Source organism: Spinacia oleracea, chromosome 4 (genome assembly GCF_020520425.1).
Source record: "Spinacia oleracea cultivar Varoflay chromosome 4, BTI_SOV_V1, whole genome shotgun sequence".
NCBI classification, from domain to species: Eukaryota; Viridiplantae; Streptophyta; class Magnoliopsida; order Caryophyllales; family Amaranthaceae; genus Spinacia; species Spinacia oleracea.
In genome coordinates this window covers 183,874,358-183,881,889 of record NC_079490.1, presented here as the reverse complement: position 1 = coordinate 183,881,889, position 7,532 = coordinate 183,874,358, and positions in this window count along the sequence as shown.

Genomic DNA, 7,532 nt, shown 5'->3' with positions numbered 1-7,532 from the left:
TTTGAAATTATTCTATATTGCTGGAAATTTTAAAAGGGATGTTTTATTGGAGTTTAGAACGTTTTGGGATCATTAGTTTAATAGTTATTATGCTTGGAGGTTATTTAGTTAAGTTTCGATATTTGGGATGGTTCAAAATATGTTTAGGATGTATTTAGAATACTTTAGTACTGCTGTAAATTGTTGGATATTGATTGGGGAATTTTATTGGTTGTTTTTAGGCGGAGAATTCTTTGTAGGCGATTTTTGAATTCGTTAAAGTGGCCTATCAGTTTGTTTACACAAGGTACGTACATACCTGTGTGCTTGGAATGAGTGTGATTTGTTGAAACCATATTGAAATGATTCATGAACTTCGTTATGTCGAAATGATTAAGGAACTTGGTTATGTTGAAATTGTTGATGAACTAGGTTATGTTGAAAGTGCATGTTTAATATTGTTGGGTGGACATGTTAAGCATATATATTTCGTTATGAGAATTATAGCATGTTGGTATGGATGATTGATGCGAACATGTTGGTTGGGAACATTAGATTATTATTTATATATATTGATTCAGATCGATTGTTTATTGTTCCCTTTTAGCTTTTCACTACTTTATAAGGGCCGAGGACCTTGTTTAGTAAGTTGAAACCTTATACCCATATAGAGGGGTTGATCAGTATTAAAGGAAAGGTTGAATTAATTGGAATAAGTCTTGTGTGACATCTCTGTGATCACTTGCTTAATTCAAAGATAAAAGAAGTTGTGTTTACTTGTTGAATATAATATTTATGTTTGATGAGTCATAACCAAGTATTAAAAGTTAAGTCATGTAAAGTGAACATGAGTAGCAATAGCTTTAGACTGTGCACGTCTAAAGTGTCGGACAATCAGGAGTTGGGGTCATGGGTCGCCTATGGCTTTTTCTGGGGCCGGATTGATCACCGGTTCTATTTTATTCAAAAGTCCCTCGATATCGCAGGTCATTGGGGTTTACGGAGTCGCGCCCGTACCTCGTCTTCCTTAGTGAAGAAGAAGAAGTTTCTAGTAGACAACTCAGTCCATTGACTATTTCAATTAAAATAATGTTAATGATACAAAGGTCTAGTTCAGTCAAATATAGTCTTCAAGTCAATATAATTTGATTATCCTTGCTTATGTTTTAGTTAGTACCATGTTAGGATTGTTCGTTTAATAGAATCATGTTAGAATTATTATTGATTTAGTATGTAGTACTCAGCTTTGCTGATTACGTGCTTTTGCTTGTGCATGTTGATCATGGCTATGCCTTATTGATCCTGTGATGACCCAATCTTTGGTGAGCAGTCTCTAAGGATCAATAAGCATTGTCCATCTGCAGGTTTGAAGATGTTGCATCATTGGGATCGGGAATAGAGAGCTTGTATTTAGTTTTAATTTGCTAAGTTGACTTGAGTTTGTTTAATTTGACTATAAACTTGTCGTACTATTTATATTTCCTCATTTTCTTTTATTGGTTTTTGGGATTAAACCTGTAATCGATTATTTATAAACTTAAAGTTCGTTTTATGTTTTCCGCTGCAAAATTCTGAATAAGCCGTTACGTTTTCACACGGGCGATAATGCCTTGATAATTCTCTATGTTTTATATTAAAATGTTGTTTTAGAAAAGAGAGAATTGTCGGGGTGTTACATATGTATTAGCTAAAGAAATATATTGTTGGACAACGTATATGAGGCTGCTTTTCTGCAATCTTAGACTTGAATCATGCCCATTACCCATTAGCGACTTCTTTGGTATTTGTTTTGAATTGTCACCTTACTTTAATAGACTGATTAATGCTTTTCTGCAATCTTAGACTTGAATCATGCCCGACTGCTTTTTTGAAGTCAAGAAGTGGTATCCTCTTTGGAATTGTCGTGCGTAAAATTACCAATTCTCTTTATATGTGTAGAGATGAAATCATGTACGTAATATCTGGAATTTATTGTTGTTTCCGGAAAAATGACCTCTATGAAGTTGTTGAGCGCATAGCTAAAGGTGAGCAGACATGACAAAATGTAGTTCTCGTTTGTGAATTAGCTATGAACCCGTGATGATATGTTTATCTCATTTTAAGTATGTTATACCTGCTTTTATGTGTAATTTTATGTCTCCAATCCCCAAATCCCCCCATCAGCTTCTAAAACCTCAAAAGCATCATTGTGAACCCGTAGTTGGCTACTAAAATCATATAGTTGGAAAAGCTACGTAAGTTAATTTTCATGGAAATATGCTAATGGAACTACCTAAGAGACTAAAGGAGAGAAGGCCCCTCGATTTAATTGTTTTTAATTAGTTACCAAAATCATTGAACTTGGGAAATACGCTTATGTGCTCCCACTGAAGAGGAGGTCTTACAGTTCGCTACTTCGTCAGATTGTGAATGGTTTATTGCATTCCCCCCCCCCCCTCTATTTACCTCTTTTAGTTCTTTAAATAAGTTTTTCTTAATTTCATCTATTGCAGAATCCATCTCAAGCATAAAGTACCATCTTCAGCTGGATATAAATACTACAGTAACAAGCATGAATGTGGATCATGGCAGAAGGCAAAGTGTCTTCATTCCTGATACATAATAAATATTCATCGGACTAACTACTCAAACTCTGTAGTGTGCGACTGGAGACCTTAATGGGCACATGTGAGCCCTTGTAGATAAGGTAAAACTCAGTTTAGCCACTCCTTCATTTTCAGTGTTTTAAATTAGCATAGTTTCTGAAAATATTTGTTGAGTTTTGCTAAATATGAACCAGAGCTCACGACCTGTGTAGTAGTCATTGCCGTTTAAGTTAGATCTTTATCTGAAAGGAAAACATGCATGCATCGGTAGATATCGATTTTGTGAACTTTTGTAGACGAAGTAAACAATTAGAGACCATTGCCTGTGTTTTTTACTTCACGCCTTCACAGTATACCACAACATGACTAAAATATGCAAGTGGCCAATGAATGGATACGGTTCAGGGCAGCTGCTTGGGTTAGGGATATCACTGAATGCCTCATTCTCTTTAGATGTAGTTTCACTCTTGATGCAGTCCTTGCCTTTATTGTGCCAACATTTAGCTGATTTAGATTTAGCACAAATTTAATGATTATGGTTGTATGGATTTGTGGTGGATCCTGGAATATGGGTTTATTTATGAATAGGGTCAAGAAAATACAGGAGGGTTAGGCTATGGCTTCAGTGCTACTCATGTCCTTCAGAATGGTGGTGGATTTGTTAAGGGATGGTCTGACTCTAATGGGTGTCTTCTAAGCTTGTCCTAAGTTATATTTCGTACTTCATTTTTAGCTTAATTCTCCTACATTCTGTTGTAGATGCATCATTTTGTACAAAATCTCCGTCAGATACTCAGATTTATTCAAAATATAGATATCCAAGTTGGACATTATTTTAGTTAGATGGGACTGAATGTTACCATTTAGTAAGAAATCAGCAGATTTTTACTTATGAGAGAAAATTTACCATCATATCTATGCTTTTGTTGCTTTTATCATCTTAAAATATCTGATTGAAAGATGTCTACTCCTTTTGCAGCTTGTTCGCAACAATCCTCGTAAATTCATGCCGTCACAAGCAGATGAAGAAACTCATCAGTTATCCTACTCATAGAAAACACTTGAAATATATCATTACCCTTCTGTGAGAGCCGTTGAAGGGGAAGGTGATGAATCTCTGGTTAGTTGCAACACTATCCATTATATAGAGTAGAGTTGTCCATTGCTAGAAGCAATTATTCTTTCTTTTATTGATTATTATTTTATCTCGTTATTTATAATTTAACAAAAGTGTGACAGGAGTGGTATGGACATAAAACAAGACTACTTTAAAAAAAAGAATATAGATGACTCTTAATCGAGTAGTTCTATAACAAGTATGATTGGTATTCACTTATTGTTCTTGTTCTAATTTGATACTTTTAGGCTGGAACGATTGCTATTAGACATAAGACACCCCATTGTTTCAGATTCAATGTTCCACCGAAAGGAATATTCGCAACCTGAATGTTAAATCGAAGTCCTGAATTATGGATGTGAACATAACAACTGAATTATGGGTCTAATTCATTAATAGAAAGCACGTGGTTTTGGGTATCAGAAAATCCCGGCTATATTCAATACACTTCTGATTTTTCAAAACTGAAAGCTCTTTTTTTTTTTTTTGAAATATTACCTCAAAGTAATTGTTTATGTAAAGAACATTACGAGTAAGACGGTCATAAATAATACATGAAGTCAAAAACAGGACAAGACATGTCTATCAGATTTTGGTTAAAAGTCTGTTGGGAATTTCTTGCTTACGTAAGTTACTTCTGCTTCTTTCAAGAACAGCAACCTTCATTGATCATAAGATTTATTATATTAATCATATCTTTTGAATAAAGTTTCAAACTCCGTATTATACCTGTATGGTGTTTGATAGGGCTTACTCTTTTTTTTTTTTGATAACACAAATGAGAAAGAACAACTAGGGAACCTTCCTGGCAGTAGTGGCCAGGATGTGAGCCCTTAACACAAATAATCTAGCTACTTTCTTAATAATGCAAGAGTTATAAGTAAGAGCTAATTTCTTGACATCTCTGAGTATTGCTCTGCATTCCAGCGGCGCAGCAGCCTCATCTTTGTGTTAGATGCAACAAGTTAACATATAAAAAGTAGTTATAATATCTTTTTTGCAGTTATAATATCTTTTTGTGTTAGATGCAACAAGTTAACATATAAAAAGTAGTTTTATGTGTTAGATGCATGTTGTCTTCAAAAAATTACCTGAAAGAACTGAGGCATGTATTGAATAACTAACTGTCTGTTTGATTTCCAAATTTCCAATTTAGATATCTTGATAACAAGAAAACTGCTGAAGAAATGGAGCAGCAATTCCAGAATTCTTTAGCCATTGATTACAGTTTGAAAGATGGAGAGACCCTTGTTCTTCAGTTGAAAAAAGTAAGCTCGCTATTTGTCTGTTTCCTCACTGATTAAATAAATAATTTGCTACTCGAATGAATGATAATCTGTTTATGCTCAGCATTTTATTGTTAGAAACCTGGTGGCAATATAAAGCTGAAATCCTTTGATGAGGGTGTGACCAACCTATGAATAACAGATAAAAGTAAAGCTAAAGCTCCCTTGTTTTCTATCAGACCGCGAAAAAATAAACCATGAATCTATATATTCTTGCTTAATGTCCGCTCAGAATAATAATAAATTGGTGTAGCTTAGTGGTTAATCTTCTTGCTGTAACTCTATCATTTGAACGCAGAAGTCTTGTGTTCGAGTCCCGACCCTATACTCTTCAAAGCTGTAACACTTTTTTCCTTACCCGTGACCATTCATCTTCATGTTTTCTTACTTTCTAAAATGTTTTTGGCTTTGTTTTTTACTTTTACCATTTTCTGATGTTTTCATGATTTATTTCTTGCTCTCTTTTTGTTTTTTTCTTCTGATTTTAGTACTGTATTTATATTTTATAATTGCTTAATTTCATTGCATTTTTTAGGGGTCTAATTATATAATAACAATATGCCCCATAAGTATTGAAAAAGATGCAACTTTTTTTTATACAATAGTGTAGTTTTGTCATTCTTTTTGTTAGTAATTTGTAATGAATCAGATTTCTTATAACATGTAAAAACTCATCGTATACACTCGTAATAATTTTTTTCTTGAGATGAATCGCTGTAAATTATTGTTTGGACTGATATATTGATTTCTATTGCTCTTAAGCCTACACACAAATTCCTAAATCTTCACTGCATAATTTTGTTATGGATATTAAGAAAATTTATTACCTAACGTTCCCTAATTCCCCTTAACAAAAGGGGCAAAATAGAAGGATAAGCAATTTTGTTTTTTAAAAAAGTAAAAAGTTGGACCCCCATTTCTATATTACTGAGTCCTCCACAGTCCTCCACCACCAACCCTCTCACCAACTTCTTCTCCTAAAACTCCTAGATCCCCAAGTTCTAATCCTAATAAAATATTCGAAGAGGAGAAAGAAGATCCTAGTAAAGAGCAGGTTCAACCTGATTTTAATTTTAAGGAAAATCAAAGTTCAGAAGATACAACAGATGAGGACTTTAAGGATTTTCAAGCAGCTGGCTGATTTTTTAACTTGTATAAATAAACTTCTGTTCATAAATGAAATTTCTTTCGGACAAGGCTGGTGTACATTGTGCATGATCAAGTGTTGATCCAAAGTCTATGCTATGCGAATTTTTAAGGCAGGGCAGTGTTCAGAAGGTGAGGAAATGAGAAAAGATTGACATTTACACAGATGTGTGGTGATGGTGAGTTGTTAAATTGTTAACTTTTGGCTTAACCCAACTTTTTCGCTCGTTTATGTGATAGTTGATAGATGACATACAACGGGAAACAGGTACAAGATAAAGCTATGGATGATAGGAAAACAGAACAAGTTGGGTTAATACGTTCTTTGTAATTATTTTTGTGGAGATGGGGGGGTGTTTAGGGGTGACTTTTATGTATACTCTTATTCAGAGTTGGGTCTAATCTACTCAGCGCATTCTGTCCTGCTCATATCACTTAGTTTTTGGTTGTGTCAGCTGTTCTTAGTTGTTCTCTCAAAGTACTAGCAACACTGGTGCCACAGTTCTATTCTCCGAAGTGTGCTGATGTTTTTGTGTTCTGGCTTGCATGAAGTTTGCTGGTCCGTGGCAGTGCAACAAGTTAGCTCAGGGTTGCTGGGTAGTCTGGTCGTCTGTTGCTGGTTGTGTTTGTTGCTCCGTGAAGTTTTAACCAAAGTGGTCAGGTTGACTTGGTGTGGTGTTGTTTGCTATAAAAACATAGTCCCAATGAGTTTGCATAATAGCCCAAGAATTGTTGTAATTGATTTCTTATTTATATACCTCATGTGTTTGCATATTTGTAATTTTTTATCATTTCAGATCCTCAGTTGTCGGAAATGGAGGTGTTGCAACATGATATATCAGCTCCCTTACAAAACTAATGTTATTAGTAATCCTTAAACAATAGGTTTCTTCCTAGAAATGCATGGTTATAATACTAATTAAACATGCTTGATATATTTTAATAAAAATAACTACGCCATATGTTTGTCCCTACCTTGGGGGACGGCGCGCGATAGCGCGTCGGCCAACAACTAGTTACAACCAAAAGTCAAGAATGCAAATGGTCTAAGTTCAAGTCCAACCCTGCTGGAGTCAAAGCCTAGAATAACAACAACAACAACAACAACAACAACAACAACAACAACAACAAGTCGCATAAAAGAAAGAGGAGAGAGAAAAAATAAGTTAACAACTTTTGATTCATCCCCTTCAAGGCTTCAACCGAACAATAAACGATCACATACACATCGACCAAATTGCAAATTACAAATTACAAACAATGGTAATTTACACTAATATTTGTTACCTGTGCTAACGTCGTTAGCGCATAGGTACATAATGATACCATTTGAAAGTTGTGGTCAATTAAAAGACTGGCTGGATAGGGTGTACTCCCTCTGTTTCGAAATATTGAGACGAATGAAACAACCTATAAATC